The sequence below is a fragment of the Somniosus microcephalus genome, chromosome 3 (genome assembly GCF_052327205.1).
Source record: "Somniosus microcephalus isolate GS21.2 chromosome 3, FLI_Smic_1.0, whole genome shotgun sequence".
Classification (NCBI taxonomy): Eukaryota; Metazoa; Chordata; class Chondrichthyes; order Squaliformes; family Somniosidae; genus Somniosus; species Somniosus microcephalus.
The window spans coordinates 117,067,890-117,086,167 of NC_140989.1; the positions used below are offsets into that span (position 1 = coordinate 117,067,890).

Sequence of the window (18,278 nt, forward strand, 5' to 3'; positions counted from 1 at the left end):
CCTTCGATCTATTTTCTTTTCTTTCCAGTTTTGAAGAAGGGTTTCGACCCGAAACGTCAACTCAAATTTCTCTCCACGGATGTTGCCTGACCTGCTGAGTTTTTCCAGCATTTTCTGTTGTTATTTCTGCTGAAAGACAAGTTGTGAGCTGTATTTGCAAGTGAAATGACTTTTGGTATTTGGAATGTAGACTGAGCTGAGAGTGTGAGCGTAGCAGCATGCAAGGTTTGTCAGCAGCATTTAGTGGTTTTAAATTTGAGAGCGAATGTACAGAGCGGTCGCCTGTGTTTGTTTTGAAATTGTTCCTTGGTGTGTTAGATTTTGAAATGTACACGTGGTGGGGAAAAAAAGTAAAGAAAAGAAAGTGGATGTTTTTCATGAAGCTGTTTTTAATTTTTGAAAATCTCCCGAGAGGGAGGTGCACCGTTCCCAGAGGCACTGCAATACCAGGTCGATGCGTGGAGTGGACGGAGCAAGCCCCTATTCCATCTCCCTGTTCCAAAAATCAATTTAATATATGGTCCCCAGATAGGGGACATATCAGATATTAAACTGATAAGAACAGATACTACACTTGATCTTAGCCAAAAGGCCGAGAAGCGATACCCACGCGGCCCAAACTGTTCTCAGCTCCTGTTTGCCCTCCCTCTGTTAAGTCAGGCTGACTGTGCCCAAAGACGTATAACTGCTGATGTTTTCACTGTTGGGATATTTTCTAACAGAAGATTAGTTTACAGAAGTTGCCTTTTTTCCTTTTTCAGTGAAACTGCTTCATAGATATGTAAATTGACAGTATTCCACCAATCAGATGGGAGAGGGTTGTGCCTGTCCGCATGTACGTCACTGTCAGAGGCTGCTGTGCAACAAAAACGTTTTACACCAGTTGCGTGAGTGACAATGCAACAACCAACTGACAAAGTGCTGAGGTGATCTGGGTGCATAACTGCACACTTACCTATGTTGAAGAGCTTTTGAATCAAGTAGTATATAGGCCCCCTAACAGTAGCTATACCGTTGGACAGAATATTAATCAAGAAATAGTAGGAGCTTGTAACAAAGGTAATGCAATAATCGTGGGGGACTTTAATCTTCTCATAGACTGGACAAATCAAATTGGCAAAGGTAGCCTGGAGGACGACTTCATGGAATGCATTCGGGACAGTTTCCTGGAACAATACGTCATGGAACCTATTATGTCCGTGTGTAATTGAGACACGGACTACAGGAGTTGGTTACAACAGATGTTTACTGAGTGGAGACAACACTGGAACTACTATGCAAAGTTACCACACAGGCTTATATACAGGGGTGGTCACTACCGGTACTGCAGTATACAGGGGCTGCAGAATATAGTTCCTTCTGCAAAGTACATACACTACAATTCCTCCCCTTTTAGCTAAACAGTACATAACATTCGATTAATAACTAAATAACATATTTACAATTACAGTCGCTATACATTAGCTGAAGTTAAGCAATTATAAGTTCAGTCTTTGAGGAGGCTTCCTGATTCTGTCTGGATAACGCCTCTTTGGGGTATCAGGTTCTTCTGGCAAAGTTGATTCGGAATCAACGTCGTTGTTTTGTTCGTCTGCTTCCAATATCACCGATTCTGAGGTAGATGCAATTGGTACTTCGGTTTCATCACCAGGTGTATCGGATCGTGGTGTGGAATTGACGTTTTCCAGCGACTCTAGAATCTGGTCAGCATGGCGTCTTACAATGCTCTCTCCAACATCCACGGTATACATTAGAGGTCCTTGCCGTGTGCAGATCATTCCTGGCTGCCATTTCTCTGTGCGGTAGTCCCGGGCCAAAACTGGTTGACCTATCTTAAAACTCCTGGTCGGCCTTTCATTCATATTCTGAAACTGCCTGTTCTCCACATCTCTTCTGATGTTTGGCTTAACCAAATCCAAGCGGCATCGTGGTCTTCGATTGAAGAACATCATGGCTGGAGTTTGGTTGGTAACCGCATGTGTCGCATTCCGGAGGCAAACAAGAAGTTATCCACCTTGTGTTGTAGGGGTATGTCTTCATTACACATTGCCTTGATAGCCTTCTTGAATGTTTGAACGAACCTCTCAGCCAATCCATTGGTGGCTGGATGATATGGGGCGGATGTGTAATGCTTAACACCATTGTTCTTTAAGAACCTCCGGAACTCTTCAGACACAAACTGCGGTCCATTGTCGGAGCAAATCTATTCAGGCAGCCCATTTCTGGCGAATATGGTTCGTAAGACTGTGATAGTTTTTTCTGTGGTGGTTGAGGACATTTTTATTACCTCTGGCCACTTTGAATGTGCATCCACCGCAATTAAAAACATTGAGTCCATAAATGGACCAGCAAAATCAATGTGCACCCTTTGCCATGGAGATGAGGGCCACTCCCATGGATGTAGAGGGGCTTGTGGTGGGGCGTTTTGGACCTTCTGGCATCCTGTACAGCTCTTGGTCATCTCTTCGATTTCTCTATCGATTCCCGGCCACCACACAAACGCTCTGGCTAAGTTCTTCATTTTTACCCCTCCCAGGTGACCCTCATGAAGCTCATTGAGCACTCTATCCTTCAATTTGGGTGGAATTACTACTCTGGATCCACACATCAAGGTTCCTCTGCACACCGACAGCTGTTCTCTTCTCGGCGAGAATGCTGGCAACAGTGGTTCGCCATGTGCTGGCCATCCCTTCACCGTTAAATCATAGACCCTGGAGAGTGTCGGGTCATTTTGTGTTTCCTTTTCTATGTTTGCATTCGTCACAGGTAGACATTCGACTATGGTCGAGTGGAATATCTCCACAGGATCCACTGCAGGTGCTTCTTCCACCGTCGGCAACGGTAGGCGCGACAATCCATCAGCATTCCCATGCTGTTTAGTTCCTTTGTACTCGATGTCATATTGGTGTGCCCCTAGGAAAAGGAACCACCTCTGTAGCCGTTGTGCTGCCATTATCGGGACGCCCTTCTGAGGGTTGAAAATGGAGACAAGAGGTTGATGATCAGTTAGTAAAGTAAATTTCTGACCATGCAGGTAGTGATTGAACTTCTTCACCCCCCACACCAGGCTGAGGGCCTCTCTGTCAATCTGGGCGTAGTTACGCTCGGCTGAAGTTAACGAGCGTGACGCAAAAGCTATCGGCCTCTCTGAACCATCAAGGAATTTACGTGACAGTACCGCTCCAATGCCGTAGGGAGACGCATCACACGCCAGTCTTATCGGTAATGATGGGTTGTAGTGAGCCAATACTTCTCTTGAAGTGATTAGGTCTTTACTCTTCTGAAAGGCCCGCTTACATTCATCGCTCCATTTCCATGCTACTCCAGTTTGTAGTAGGGCGTTCAGTGGGTGCAGAATTGTGGACAAATTCGGCAAAAACTTATGGTGGTAATTCACCAATCCGAGGAATGACCTCAGTTGCGACACATTTTCAGGCGCTGGAGCCTTAACTACCGCTTCAATTTTGTATGGGGACTTATGTAACCCCTCTTCATCAATCACGTGGCCACAATACGATATCTGTTTCTTAAAAAACTCGCACTTGGGGCGATTGGCTCGTAGCCCATGTTCTCTTAGTCTAGTGAGCACCTGCTCTAGGTTGGCAAGGTGTTCACTGTCATCTTCACCTGTCACTAGGATGTCGTCCAAGTAACACTGAGTCCCCGGAATCCCTTGCAGGACTTGTTCCATCGCTCTTTGCCATATCGCCGGAGCTGATGCTACTCCGAATACCAGTCGATTATACTGGTAAAGACCTTTGTGAGCGTTTATCGTGAGATACTTCCTAGAGGATTCTTCAACCTCCATCTGCAAATATGCTTGTGCTAGGTCAATTTTTGTAAAACGCTTCCCTCCAGATAGTGAGGTGAAAATATCTTCTATCCTCGGGAGAGGATACTGTGCTGTGTGAAGGACTGGGTTCACCGTCACCTTGAAGTCCCCACAGATGCGAACCTTCCTTGGTTCCTCAGACGTATTGTTTAACGTTTTCTTCATGACAGGAACGATGGGTGTCGCCCACTCGCTCCAGTCCACCTTAGATAACACGCCTGCATTCTCCACATTCTCCAGCTCTGCCTCGATGGCTGGGCGAATTGCATACGGTACCGGTCTTGCTTTGAAAAACTTGGGAATTGCATTCTCTTCTATTTTTATCGAGGCCGTTACGCCTTTAAGAGTTCCCAGTTCTTGTTGAAATACCTCTTTGGCGGTAGCTAAGATTTTTGACAATCGTCCAGGTGTGACGTCGTCATCCTTTTTACCAGCCACAGTCAGTGCCTGAATGGAGTGCCAGTCTAAACTTATCTTTCTGATCCATTCACGTCCCAATAACGGTGGTCCACCATCTTGCAGTATGTACAGATACAATTTCTGTATTTCCTTGCCGTTGTATTCGACAGGCACCCTTATTTTCCCTCTGGGGTATACTTTCTGTCCCGTATACGTCTTCAATACAATGGATGTCTCTTTCAAGGGTATGTGTGAGAATAGCCGCTCGTAGTCTCGTCGATTCATGACGGTCAGGGCTGATCCTGTATCCAATTCCATTTTGACTTGGGACCCTGCTATCGTGAGGGTGACCCAAATGGTTCGGTGATCCTCTTTTGCGATTACGTTGTGAAGTTTGAGACAGCTTAGTCTCTTGTTCTCGGAGTCACTATCGCTCTTCTGGTCTTCGGAACTACTGTCCGTCATCTTTTGTACTTTCCTGTACTGTTCCTTAGTAGCCTTTTTGTTGTCGTTAGTCTTCTTCCCAGACCTGCAAACTCGTGCAATGTGTCCCATCTTTCCGCATTGCCTGCATATTTTGTCCTTGGACCAGCAGTCCTTCTGGTCATGGGTTGTTCTGCCGCAGCGATAAAATTTTTCAAATTCCCGTGTCATTTCATGGGTGCCGTATTCCTGTGGCTTTTGCTGTATTTCCGCAGCTCCCCTTGCTGCTGCTTCGTACGATACTGCCACACTGAAAGCCTTATCTAGCGTCAGCTCTTTCTCTGAGAGCACCCTCTTCTGGGTTCCTTCACTCAGGAGTCCACAGACAAATTTGTCCCGTAGGGTATCTGCCAGTCCTGCTCCGAACTGGCAGTGCTTTGATAGCTTGCGTAGTTCCGTAAGGTAATCAGCATTGCTCTCATCTTTATGCTGATTTCTCTTGTGGAATTTAAATCTTTCTGCTATCAGCAGCGGTGTAGGATTTAGGTGTTCCTGTAGGATATCAACAATTTCGTTAAAACTCTTCGCCATCGGTTTGGCTGGAGTAATCAGGTTCCACAATAGGCCGTACGTTCTTGCGCCCATTAAGTTTAGTAGTACCGATGCCTTTTTCTCATCGGCTACTTCGTTTGCCTTGCAATATACTTCGACTCTTTCCACATACGTGGTCCAGTCTTCTATTGCATTATCAAAGGCAGTGATATTGCCAGTCTTCGGCATCTTGGAAATCTAAGATGGCGCCTCCCGCGCTTTGCCTTCTTCCCCGATTGAACAAAATGGCGCCTCCCGCGCTTTGCCTTCTTCCCCACTGGATTAAGATGGCGCCTCCCGCGCTTTCTGTCTTCTCCGCTGCTGCTAGCGCTGCTGCTGGCGTTTTTATGCCTTGATGGCGACGCCCTATGTTCTTTGCGCACTTCCCCCCCGCGCTGCTGCTAACGCCGCTCTCCGCGGTCCCCGTGGCAAACTGCAGCTCCTCGCGGCTTTCTGCACTTCTAATTTCTTTTATTTTCCCGTCATCAGAGCAAACCCTACGGGACACTTTCCTCCCTCTTCTTGGGTCTGTACGCTGCCCGGCTTCGTAGCAGCGGCCGCGCCCTGTGTGCTCCACCCTCTCTCTCTCTCTCCTCTTCCCGACAACGCTGCTCGGCCCCGTTGAAAAGCCACCTGATCGAGCTCTAGCCCGCCGCAGCCCAGGAAGGATCAGTGTACTACCTGCCACCAGCCCGATTAGCTGGAACACCATAGACAGGATAACCAAGCCCCGCTCTCGACAGCCTCTCCTGCAAATCTTCAACTCCGATGAATCAGAGGCGGTTGCCCACGGTCGACGCCCGTTTCTTCTGTTTGTTTTTTTTTCTTTCTTCCTTCTGGCCTCGACCTCTAACAACTTCGCTTCAGGGATGGATCCCCATGAGGTGATGCAGAACTGTAGGTAAGTTCGGATCTGCTCGTCGCCAGTATTATGTCCGTGTGTAATTGAGACACGGACTACAGGAGTTGGTTACAACAGATGTTTACTGAGTGGAGACAACACTGGAACTACTATGCAAAGTTACTACACAGGCTTATATACGGGGGTGGTCACTACCAGTACTGCAGTATACAGGGGCTGCAGAATATAGTTCTTTCTGCAAAGCACATACACTGCAGAACCAACCAGGGAACAGGCTATTTTAGATCTTGTATTTTGTAATGAGACAGGGTTAATTAGCAACCTCATAGTAAAGGATCCTCTGGGGCAGAGTGATCATAATATGATAGAATTTCACATTCAGTTTGAGAGTGACTTGCCTAAGTCCGAAACTAGAGTCTTATACTTAAATAAAGCCAATTGCATAGGTATGAGGGGCGAGTTGGCTAAGGTAGATTGGAAAAATAGATTAAAAGTTATGGTGGTAGTTATGGTGGCTAGCATTTAAATAAATATTTCATAATTCTCAACAAAAATACATTCCATTCAGAAACAAAAACTCCACGGGAAAAGTAATCCAACCGTGGCTAACTAAAGAAGTTAAGGATAGCATTAGATTGAAAGAAGAAGCTTATAATGTTGCGAAGAATAGTAGTAAGCCTGAGGATTGGGAGAGTTTCAGAAACCAGCAAAGGATGACCAAAAAATTGATAAAAAGGGAAAAAATAGAATGAGAGAAAACTAGCAAGAAATAGAAAAGCAGATTTTAAGAGCTTCTACAATTATGTAAAAAGGAAGAGAGTAGCAAAAGTAAACATTGGTCCCTTAGAGGCTGAGACAGGAGAAATTATTATGGGGAATATGAAATGACAGAGAGAGAGAGAGAGAGAGAGAGAGAGAGAGTGCTCCCACTGAGACACAGAGAGAGTGCTCCCACTGGGACAGAGAGAGAAAGAGAGAGAGAGAGAGTGCTCCCACTGAGACACAGAGAGAGTGCTCCCACTGGGACAGAGAGAGAGAGAGTGCTCCCACTGAGCTCTGATTGGGTCTAAGCCGAAGCCAGCATGAAAGTGCAGCCAAACCAGTATCGCAACTCAAGGTCAATTAGCATTAGAATCAAGCAGTTAACACTTGATCTTAGCCAAAAGGCCGAGAATTGTTGGTTTATTCCCTTATACTCTGCCTCTCTTTGTGCTTGGCTGCAGGTTAAATGCCTTTAATTGGTTTGGGCGGAGTTTTCTGCGTAAGTTTTGGGTGTGGAAATACATGAATGTGACCAGTGATGGCTACTTTTGATTGTTGAGTCTTTGACCTTTCAATCATTTGCAGAGTATGTATGATCTTGTGGATTTACACATTTGTGACTAGCTGTAAACTGTGGCAGCTTTGAGCCCATTGTTGTATGGGTTGTTGTACTTTTAAGAGCAGAGCAGAGCAGCGGCAGCAGCAGAGAGCTGCTTTGAAATGTCACCAGAACCTCGGCCCCTATTACTTTTTTACTTATAATTTTTTCCACCCCTTTGTTTTGGGTCCTCGTTTCCCCCCCCTGCCCACCCCCGCGTTTCCTTTTGTTTCTCTCTCTCTCACCTGGCAGCTGTCTCTTACCTGCCAGTACACTTCACACCTAATCTCAGCTGCCTTTTGTCTCCACGGGCCTATTACCATCTCGTCTGGCTTCGAATACCTTTTATTGTCTCCTTTTTCTTCTTTTGTTCGATCGCAGTCTTGCCTTCGATCTATTTTCTTTTCTTTCCAGTTTTGAAGAAGGGTTTCGACCCGAAACGTCAACTCAAATTTCTCTCCACGGATGTTGCCCGACCTGCTGAGTTTTTCCAGCATTTTCTGTTGTTATTTCTGCTGAAAGACAAGTTGTGAGCTGTATTTGCAAGTGAAATGACTTTTGGTATTTGGAATGTAGACTGAGCTGAGAGTGTGAGCGTAGCAGCATGCAAGGTTTGTCAGCAGCATTTAGTGGTTTTAAATTTGAGAGCGAATGTACAGAGCGGTCGCCTGTGTTTGTTTTGAAATTGTTCCTTGGTGTGTTAGATTTTGAAATGTACACGTGGTGGGGAAAAAAAGTAAAGAAAAGAAAGTGGATGTTTTTCATGAAGCTGTTTTTAATTTTTGAAAATCTCCCGAGAGGGAGGTGCACCGTTCCCAGAGGCACTGCAATACCAGGTCGATGCGTGGAGTGGACGGAGCAAGCCCCTATTCCATCTCCCTGTTCCAAAAATCAATTTAATATATGGTCCCCAGATAGGGGACGTATCAGATATTAAACTGATAAGAACAGATACTACACTTGATCTTAGCCAAAAGGCCGAGAAGCGATACCCGCGCGGCCCAAACTGTTCTCAGCTCCTGTTTGCCCTCCCTCTGTTAAGTCAGGCTGACTGTGCCCAAAGACGTATAACTGCTGATGTTTTCACTGTTGGGATATTTTCTAACAGAAGATTAGTTTACAGAAGTTGCCTTTTTTCCTTTTTCAGTGAAACTGCTTCATAGATATGTAAATTGACAGTATTCCACCAATCAGATGGGAGAGGGTTGTGCCTGTCCGCATGTACGTCACTGTCAGAGGCTGCTGTGCAACAAAAACGTTTTACACCAGTTGCGTGAGTGACAATGCAACAACCAACTGACAAAGTGCTGAGGTGATCTGGGTGCATAACTGCACACTTACCTATGTTGAAGAGCTTTTGAATCAAGTAGTATATAGGCCCCCTAACAGTAGCTATACCGTTGGACAGAATATTAATCAAGAAATAGTAGGAGCTTGTAACAAAGGTAATGCAATAATCGTGGGGGACTTTAATCTTCTCATAGACTGGACAAATCAAATTGGCAAAGGTAGCCTGGAGGACGACTTCATGGAATGCATTCGGGACAGTTTCCTAGAACAATACGTCATGGAACCTATTATGTCCGTGTGTAATTGAGACACGGACTACAGGAGTTGGTTACAACAGATGTTTACTGAGTGGAGACAACACTGGAACTACTATGCAAAGTTACCACACAGGCTTATATACAGGGGTGGTCACTACCGTACTGCAGTATACAGGGGCTGCAGAATATAGTTCCTTCTGCAAAGTACATACACTACAATTCCTCCCCTTTTAGCTAAACAGTACATAACATTCGATTAATAACTAAATAACATATTTACAATTACAGTCGCTATACATTAGCTGAAGTTAAGCAATTATAAGTTCAGTCTTTGAGGAGGCTTCCTGATTCTGTCTGGATAACGCCTCTTTGGGGTATCAGGTTCTTCTGGCAAAGTTGATTCGGAATCAACGTCGTTGTTTTGTTCGTCTGCTTCCAATATCACCGATTCTGAGGTAGATGCAATTGGTACTTCGGTTTCATCACCAGGTGTATCGGATCGTGGTGTGGAATTGACGTTTTCCAGCGACTCTAGAATCTGGTCAGCATGGCGTCTTACAATGCTCTCTCCAACATCCACGGTATACATTAGAGGTCCTTGCCGTGTGCAGATCGTTCCTGGCTGCCATTTCTCTGTGCGGTAGTCCCGGGCCAAAACTGGTTGACCTATCTTAAAACTCCTGGTCGGCCTTTCATTCATATTCTGAAACTGCCTGTTCTCCACATCTCTTCTGATGTTTGGCTTAACCAAATCCAAGCGGCATCGTGGTCTTCGATTGAAGAACATCATGGCTGGAGTTTGGTTGGTAACCGCATGTGTCGCATTCCGGAGGCAAACAAGAAGTTATCCACCTTGTGTTGTAGGGGTATGTCTTCATTACACATTGCCTTGATAGCCTTCTTGAATGTTTGAACGAACCTCTCAGCCAATCCATTGGTGGCTGGATGATATGGGGCGGATGTGTAATGCTTAACACCATTGTTCTTTAAGAACCTCCGGAACTCTTCAGACACAAACTGCGGTCCATTGTCGGAGCAAATCTATTCAGGCAGCCCATTTCTGGCGAATATGGTTCGTAAGACTGTGATAGTTTTTTCTGTGGTGGTTGAGGACATTTTTATTACCTCTGGCCACTTTGAATGTGCATCCACCGCAATTAAAAACATTGAGTCCATAAATGGACCAGCAAAATCAATGTGCACCCTTTGCCATGGAGATGAGGGCCACTCCCATGGATGTAGAGGGGCTTGTGGTGGGGCGTTTTGGACCTTCTGGCATCCTGTACAGCTCTTGGTCATCTCTTCGATTTCTCTATCGATTCCCGGCCACCACACAAACGCTCTGGCTAAGTTCTTCATTTTTACCCCTCCCAGGTGACCCTCATGAAGCTCATTGAGCACTCTATCCTTCAATTTGGGTGGAATTACTACTCTGGATCCACACATCAAGGTTCCTCTGCACACCGACAGCTGTTCTCTTCTCGGCGAGAATGCTGGCAACAGTGGTTCGCCATGTGCTGGCCATCCCTTCACCGTTAAATCATAGACCCTGGAGAGTGTCGGGTCATTTTGTGTTTCCTTTTCTATGTTTGCATTCGTCACAGGTAGACATTCGACTATGGTCGAGTGGAATATCTCCACAGGATCCACTGCAGGTGCTTCTTCCACCGTCGGCAACGGTAGGCGCGACAATCCATCAGCATTCCCATGCTGTTTAGTTCCTTTGTACTCGATGTCATATTGGTGTGCCCCTAGGAAAAGGAACCACCTCTGTAGCCGTTGTGCTGCCATTATCGGGACGCCCTTCTGAGGGTTGAAAATGGAGACAAGAGGTTGATGATCAGTTAGTAAAGTAAATTTCTGACCATGCAGGTAGTGATTGAACTTCTTCACCCCCCACACCAGGCTGAGGGCCTCTCTGTCAATCTGGGCGTAGTTACGCTCGGCTGAAGTTAACGAGCGTGACGCAAAAGCTATCGGCCTCTCTGAACCATCAAGGAATTTACGTGACAGTACCGCTCCAATGCCGTAGGGAGACGCATCACACGCCAGTCTTATCGGTAATGATGGGTTGTAGTGAGCCAATACTTCTCTTGAAGTGATTAGGTCTTTACTCTTCTGAAAGGCCCGCTTACATTCATCGCTCCATTTCCATGCTACTCCAGTTTGTAGTAGGGCGTTCAGTGGGTGCAGAATTGTGGACAAATTCGGCAAAAACTTATGGTGGTAATTCACCAATCCGAGGAATGACCTCAGTTGCGACACATTTTCAGGCGCTGGAGCCTTAACTACCGCTTCAATTTTGTATGGGGACTTATGTAACCCCTCTTCATCAATCACGTGGCCACAATACGATATCTGTTTCTTAAAAAACTCGCACTTGGGGCGATTGGCTCGTAGCCCATGTTCTCTTAGTCTAGTGAGCACCTGCTCTAGGTTGGCAAGGTGTTCACTGTCATCTTCACCTGTCACTAGGATGTCGTCCAAGTAACACTGAGTCCCCGGAATCCCTTGCAGGACTTGTTCCATCGCTCTTTGCCATATCGCCGGAGCTGATGCTACTCCGAATACCAGTCGATTATACTGGTAAAGACCTTTGTGAGCGTTTATCGTGAGATACTTCCTAGAGGATTCTTCAACCTCCATCTGCAAATATGCTTGTGCTAGGTCAATTTTTGTAAAACGCTTCCCTCCAGATAGTGAGGCGAAAATATCTTCTATCCTCGGGAGAGGATACTGTGCTGTGTGAAGGACTGGGTTCACCGTCACCTTGAAGTCCCCACAGATGCGAACCTTCCTTGGTTCCTCAGACGTATTGTTTAACGTTTTCTTCATGACAGGAACGATGGGTGTCGCCCACTCGCTCCAGTCCACCTTAGACAACACGCCTGCATTCTCCAGATTCTCCAGCTCTGCCTCGATGGCTGGGCGAATTGCATACGGTACCGGTCTTGCTTTGAAAAACTTGGGAATTGCATTCTCTTCTATTTTTATCGAGGCCGTTACGCCTTTAAGAGTTCCCAGTTCTTGTTGAAATACCTCTTTGGCGGTAGCTAAGATTTTTGACAATCGTCCAGGTGTGACGTCGTCATCCTTTTTACCAGCCACAGTCAGTGCCTGAATGGAGTGCCAGTCTAAATTTATCTTTCTGATCCATTCACGTCCCAATAACGGTGGTCCACCATCTTGCAGTATGTACAGATACAATTTCTGTATTTCCTTGCCGTTGTATTCGACAGGCACCCTTATTTTCCCTCTGGGGTATACTTTCTGCCCCGTATACGTCTTCAAGACAATGGATGTCTCTTTCAAGGGTATGTGTGAGAATAGCCGCTCGTAGTCTCGTCGATTCATAACGGTCAGGGCTGATCCTGTATCCAATTCCATTTTGACTTGGGACCCTGCTATCGTGAGGGTGACCCAAATGGTTCGGTGATCCTCTTTTGCGATTACGTTGTGAAGTTTGAGACAGCTTAGTCTCTTGTTCCCGGAGTCACTATCGCTCTTCTGGTCTTCGGAACTACTGTCCGTCATCTTTTGTACTTTCCTGTACTGTTCCTTAGTAGCCTTTTTGTTGTCGTTAGTCTTCTTCCCAGACCTGCAAACTCGTGCAATGTGTCCCATCTTTCCGCATTGCCTGCATATTTTGTCCTTGGACCAGCAGTCCTTCTGGTCATGGGTTGTTCTGCCGCAGCGATAAAATTTTTCAAATTCCCGTGTCATTTCATGGGTGCCGTATTCCTGTGGCTTTTGCTGTATTTCCGCAGCTCCCCTTGCTGCTGCTTCGTACGATACTGCCACGCTGAAAGCCTTATCTAGCGTCAGCTCTTTCTCTGAGAGCACCCTCTTCTGGGTTCCTTCACTCAGGAGTCCACAGACAAATTTGTCCCGTAGGGTATCTGCCAGTCCTGCTCCGAACTGGCAGTGCTTTGATAGCTTGCGTAGTTCCGTAAGGTAATCAGCATTGCTCTCATCTTTATGCTGATTTCTCTTGTGGAATTTAAATCTTTCTGCTATCAGCAGCGGTGTAGGATTTAGGTGTTCCTGTAGGATATCAACAATTTCGTTAAAACTCTTCGCCATCGGTTTGGCTGGAGTAATCAGGTTCCACAATAGGCCGTACGTTCTTGCGCCCATTAAGTTTAGTAGTACCGATGCCTTTTTCTCATCGGCTACTTCGTTTGCCTTGCAATATACTTCGACTCTTTCCACATACGTGGTCCAGTCTTCTATTGCATTATCAAAGGCAGTGATATTGCCAGTCTTCGGCATCTTGGAAATCTAAGATGGCGCCTCCCGCGCTTTGCCTTCTTCCCCGATTGAACAAAATGGCGCCTCCCGCGCTTTGCCTTCTTCCCCACTGGATTAAGATGGCGCCTCCCGCGCTTTCTGTCTTCTCCGCTGCTGCTAGCGCTGCTGCTGGCGTTTTTATGCCTTGATGGTGACGCCCTATGTTCTTTGCGCACTTCCCCCCCGCGCTGCTGCTAACGCCGCTCTCCGCGGTCCCCGTGGCAAACTGCAGCTCCTCGCGGCTTTCTGCACTTCTCATTTCTTTTATTTTCCCGTCATCAGAGCAAACCCTACGGGACACTTTCCTCCCTCTTCTCGGGTCTGTACGCTGCCCGGCTTCGTAGCAGCGGCCGCGCCCTGTGTGCTCCACCCTCTCTCTCTCTCTCCTCTTCCCGACAACGCTGCTCGGCCCCGTTGAAAAGCCACCTGATCGAGCTCTAGCCCGCCGCAGCCCAGGAAGGATCAGTGTACTACCTGCCACCAGCCCGATTAGCTGGAACACCATAGACAGGATAACCAAGCCCCGCTCTCGACAGCCTCTCCTGCAAATCTTCAACTCCGATGAATCAGAGGCGGTTGCCCACGGTCGACGCCCGTTTCTTCTGTTTGTTTTTTTTTCTTTCTTCCTTCTGGCCTCGACCTCTAACAACTTCGCTTCAGGGATGGATCCCCATGAGGTGATGCAGAACTGTAGGTAAGTTCGGATCTGCTCGTCGCCAGTATTATGTCCGTGTGTAATTGAGACACGGACTACAGGAGTTGGTTACAACAGATGTTTACTGAGTGGAGACAACACTGGAACTACTATGCAAAGTTACTACACAGGCTTATATACGGGGGTGGTCACTACCAGTACTGCAGTATACAGGGGCTGCAGAATATAGTTCTTTCTGCAAAGCACATACACTACAGAACCAACCAGGGAACAGGCTATTTTAGATCTTGTATTTTGTAATGAGACAGGGTTAATTAGCAACCTCATAGTAAAGGATCCTCTGGGGCAGAGTGATCATAATATGATAGAATTTCACATTCAGTTTGAGAGTGACTTGCCTAAGTCCGAAACTAGAGTCTTATACTTAAATAAAGCCAATTGCATAGGTATGAGGGGCGAGTTGGCTAAGGTAGATTGGAAAAATAGATTAAAAGTTATGGTGGTAGTTATGGTGGCTAGCATTTAAATAAATATTTCATAATTCTCAACAAAAATACATTCCATTCAGAAACAAAAACTCCACGGGAAAAGTAATCCAACCGTGGCTAACTAAAGAAGTTAAGGATAGCATTAGATTGAAAGAAGAAGCTTATAATGTTGCGAAGAATAGTAGTAAGCCTGAGGATTGGGAGAGTTTCAGAAACCAGCAAAGGATGACCAAAAAATTGATAAAAAGGGAAAAAATAGAATGAGAGAAAACTAGCAAGAAATAGAAAAGCAGATTTTAAGAGCTTCTACAATTATGTAAAAAGGAAGAGAGTAGCAAAAGTAAACATTGGTCCCTTAGAGGCTGAGACAGGAGAAATTATTATGGGGAATATGAAATGACAGAGAGAGAGAGAGAGAGAGAGAGTGCTCCCACTGAGACAGAGAGAGAAAGAGAGAGAGAGAGAGTGCTCCCACTGAGACACAGAGAGAGTGCTCCCACTGGGACAGAGAGAGAGAGAGAGTGCTCCCACTGAGCTCTGATTGGGTCTAAGCCGAAGCCAGCATGAAAGTGCAGCCAAACCAGTATCGCAACTCAAGGTCAATTAGCATTAGAATCAAGCAGTTAACACTTGATCTTAGCCAAAAGGCCGAGAATTGTTGGTTTATTCCCTTATACTCTGCCTCTCTTTGTGCTTGGCTGCAGGTTAAATGCCTTTAATTGGTTTGGGCGGAGTTTTCTGCGTAAGTTTTGGGTGTGGAAATGCATGAATGTGACCAGTGATGGCTACTTTTGATTGTTGAGTCTTTGACCTTTCAATCATTTGCAGAGTATGTATGATCTTGTGGATTTACACATTTGTGACTAGCTGTAAACTGTGGCAGCTTTGAGCCCATTGTTGTATGGGTTGTTGTACTTTTAAGAGCAGAGCAGAGCAGCGGCAGCAGCAGAGAGCTGCTTTGAAATGTCACCAGAACCTCGGCCCCTATTACTTTTTTACTTATAATTTTTTCCACCCCTTTGTTTTGGGTCCTCGTTTCCCCCCCCTGCCCACCCCCGCGTTTCCTTTTGTTTCTCTCTCTCACCTGGCAGCTGTCTCTTACCTGCCAGTACACTTCACACCTAATCTCAGCTGCCTTTTGTCTCCACGGGCCTATTGCCATCTCGTCTGGCTTCGAATACCTTTTATTGTCTCCTTTTTCTTCTTTTGTTCGATCGCAGTCTTGCCTTCGATCTATTTTCTTTTCTTTCCAGTTTTGAAGAAGGGTTTCGACCCGAAACGTCAACTCAAATTTCTCTCCACGGATGTTGCCTGACCTGCTGAGTTTTTCCAGCATTTTCTGTTGTTATTTCTGCTGAAAGACAAGTTGTGAGCTGTATTTGCAAGTGAAATGACTTTTGGTATTTGGAATGTAGACTGAGCTGAGAGTGTGAGCGTAGCAGCATGCAAGGTTTGTCAGCAGCATTTAGTGGTTTTAAATTTGAGAGCGAATGTACAGAGCGGTCGCCTGTGTTTGTTTTGAAATTGTTCCTTGGTGTGTTAGATTTTGAAATGTACACGTGGTGGGGAAAAAAAGTAAAGAAAAGAAAGTGGATGTTTTTCATGAAGCTGTTTTTAATTTTTGAAAATCTCCCGAGAGGGAGGTGCACCGTTCCCAGAGGCACTGCAATACCAGGTCGATGCGTGGAGTGGACGGAGCAAGCCCCTATTCCATCTCCCTGTTCCAAAAATCAATTTAATATATGGTCCCCAGATAGGGGACGTATCAGATATTAAACTGATAAGAACAGATACTACACTTGATCTTAGCCAAAAGGCCGAGAAGCGATACCCGCGCGGCCCAAACTGTTCTCAGCTCCTGTTTGCCCTCCCTCTGTTAAGTCAGGCTGACTGTGCCCAAAGACGTATAACTGCTGATGTTTTCACTGTTGGGATATTTTCTAACAGAAGATTAGTTTACAGAAGTTGCCTTTTTTCCTTTTTCAGTGAAACTGCTTCATAGATATGTAAATTGACAGTATTCCACCAATCAGATGGGAGAGGGTTGTGCCTGTCCGCATGTACGTCACTGTCAGAGGCTGCTGTGCAACAAAAACGTTTTACACCAGTTGCGTGAGTGACAATGCAACAACCAACTGACAAAGTGCTGAGGTGATCTGGGTGCATAACTGCACACTTACCTACGTTGAAGAGCTTTTGAATCAAGTAGTATATAGGCCCCCTAACAGTAGCTATACCGTTGGACAGAATATTAATCAAGAAATAGTAGGAGCTTGTAACAAAGGTAATGCAATAATCGTGGGGGACTTTAATTTTCTCATAAACTGGACAAATCAAATTGGCAAAGGTAGCCTGGAGGACGACTTCATGGAATGCATTCGGGACAGTTTCCTAGAACAATACGTCATGGAACCTATTATGTCCGTGTGTAATTGAGACACGGACTACAGGAGTTGGTTACAACAGATGTTTACTGAGTGGAGACAACACTGGAACTACTATGCAAAGTTACTACACAGGCTTATATACAGGGGTGGTCACTACCGGTACTGCAGTATACAGGGGCTGCAGAATATAGTTCCTTCTGCAAAGTACATACACTACAATTCCTCCCCTTTTAGCTAAACAGTACATAACATTCGATTAATAACTAAATAACATATTTACAATTACAGTCGCTATACATTAGCTGAAGTTAAGCAATTATAAGTTCAGTCTTTGAGGAGGCTTCCTGATTCTGTCTGGATAACGCCTCTTTGGGGTATCAGGTTCTTCTGGCAAAGTTGATTCGGAATCAACGTCGTTGTTTTGTTCGTCTGCTTCCAATATCACCGATTCTGAGGTAGATGCAATTGGTACTTCGGTTTCATCACCAGGTGTATCGGATCGTGGTGTGGAATTGACGTTTTCCAGCGACTCTAGAATCTGGTCAGCATGGCGTCTTACAATGCTCTCTCCAACATCCACGGTATACATTAGAGGTCCTTGCCGTGTGCAGATCGTTCCTGGCTGCCATTTCTCTGTGCGGTAGTCCCGGGCCAAAACTGGTTGACCTATCTTAAAACTCCTGGTCGGCCTTTCATTCATATTCTGAAACTGCCTGTTCTCCACATCTCTTCTGATGTTTGGCTTAACCAAATCCAAGCGGCATCGTGGTCTTCGATTGAAGAACATCATGGCTGGAGTTTGGTTGGTAACCGCATGTGTCGCATTCCGGAGGCAAACAAGAAGTTATCCACCTTGTGTTGTAGGGGTATGTCTTCATTACACATTGCCTTGATAGCCTTCTTGAATGTTTGAACGAACCTCTCAGCCAATCCATTGGTGGCTGGATGATATGGGGCGGATGTGTAATGCTTAACACCATTGTTCTTTAAGAACCTCCGGAACTCTTCAGACACAAACTGCGGTCCATTGTCGGAGCAAATCTATTCAGGCAGCCCATTTCTGGCGAATATGGTTCGTAAGACTGTGATAGTTTTTTCTGTGGTGGTTGAGGACATTTTTATTACCTCTGGCCACTTTGAATGTGCATCCACCGCAATTAAAAACATTGAGTCCATAAATGGACCAGCAAAATCAATGTGCACCCTTTGCCATGGAGATGAGGGCCACTCCCATGGATGTAGAGGGGCTTGTGGTGGGGCGTTTTGGACCTTCTGGCATCCTGTACAGCTCTTGGTCATCTCTTCGATTTCTCTATCGATTCCCGGCCACCACACAAACGCTCTGGCTAAGTTCTTCATTTTTACCCCTCCCAGGTGACCCTCATGAAGCTCATTGAGCACTCTATCCTTCAATTTGGGTGGAATTACTACTCTGGATCCACAC

The 18,278-nt window shown here is 45.8% G+C and overlaps 3 non-coding genes across 3 annotated transcripts; all 3 read right to left on the minus strand.

Moving 5' to 3' along the window:
* Positions 1 to 413: 413 nt before the first annotated feature.
* Positions 414 to 604, minus strand: LOC147121288 (U2 spliceosomal RNA). The gene has a single exon (XR_015077793.1). It is a non-coding gene; the product is annotated as a U2 spliceosomal RNA (small nuclear RNA).
* A 7,662-nt stretch (positions 605 to 8,266) lies between these two features.
* On the minus strand, positions 8,267 to 8,457 carry LOC147121289 (U2 spliceosomal RNA). Its single transcript, XR_015077796.1, has one exon. It is a non-coding gene; the product is annotated as a U2 spliceosomal RNA (small nuclear RNA).
* A 7,628-nt stretch (positions 8,458 to 16,085) lies between these two features.
* Positions 16,086 to 16,276, minus strand: LOC147121290 (U2 spliceosomal RNA). The gene has a single exon (XR_015077797.1). It is a non-coding gene; the product is annotated as a U2 spliceosomal RNA (small nuclear RNA).
* Positions 16,277 to 18,278: the final 2,002 nt, after the last annotated feature.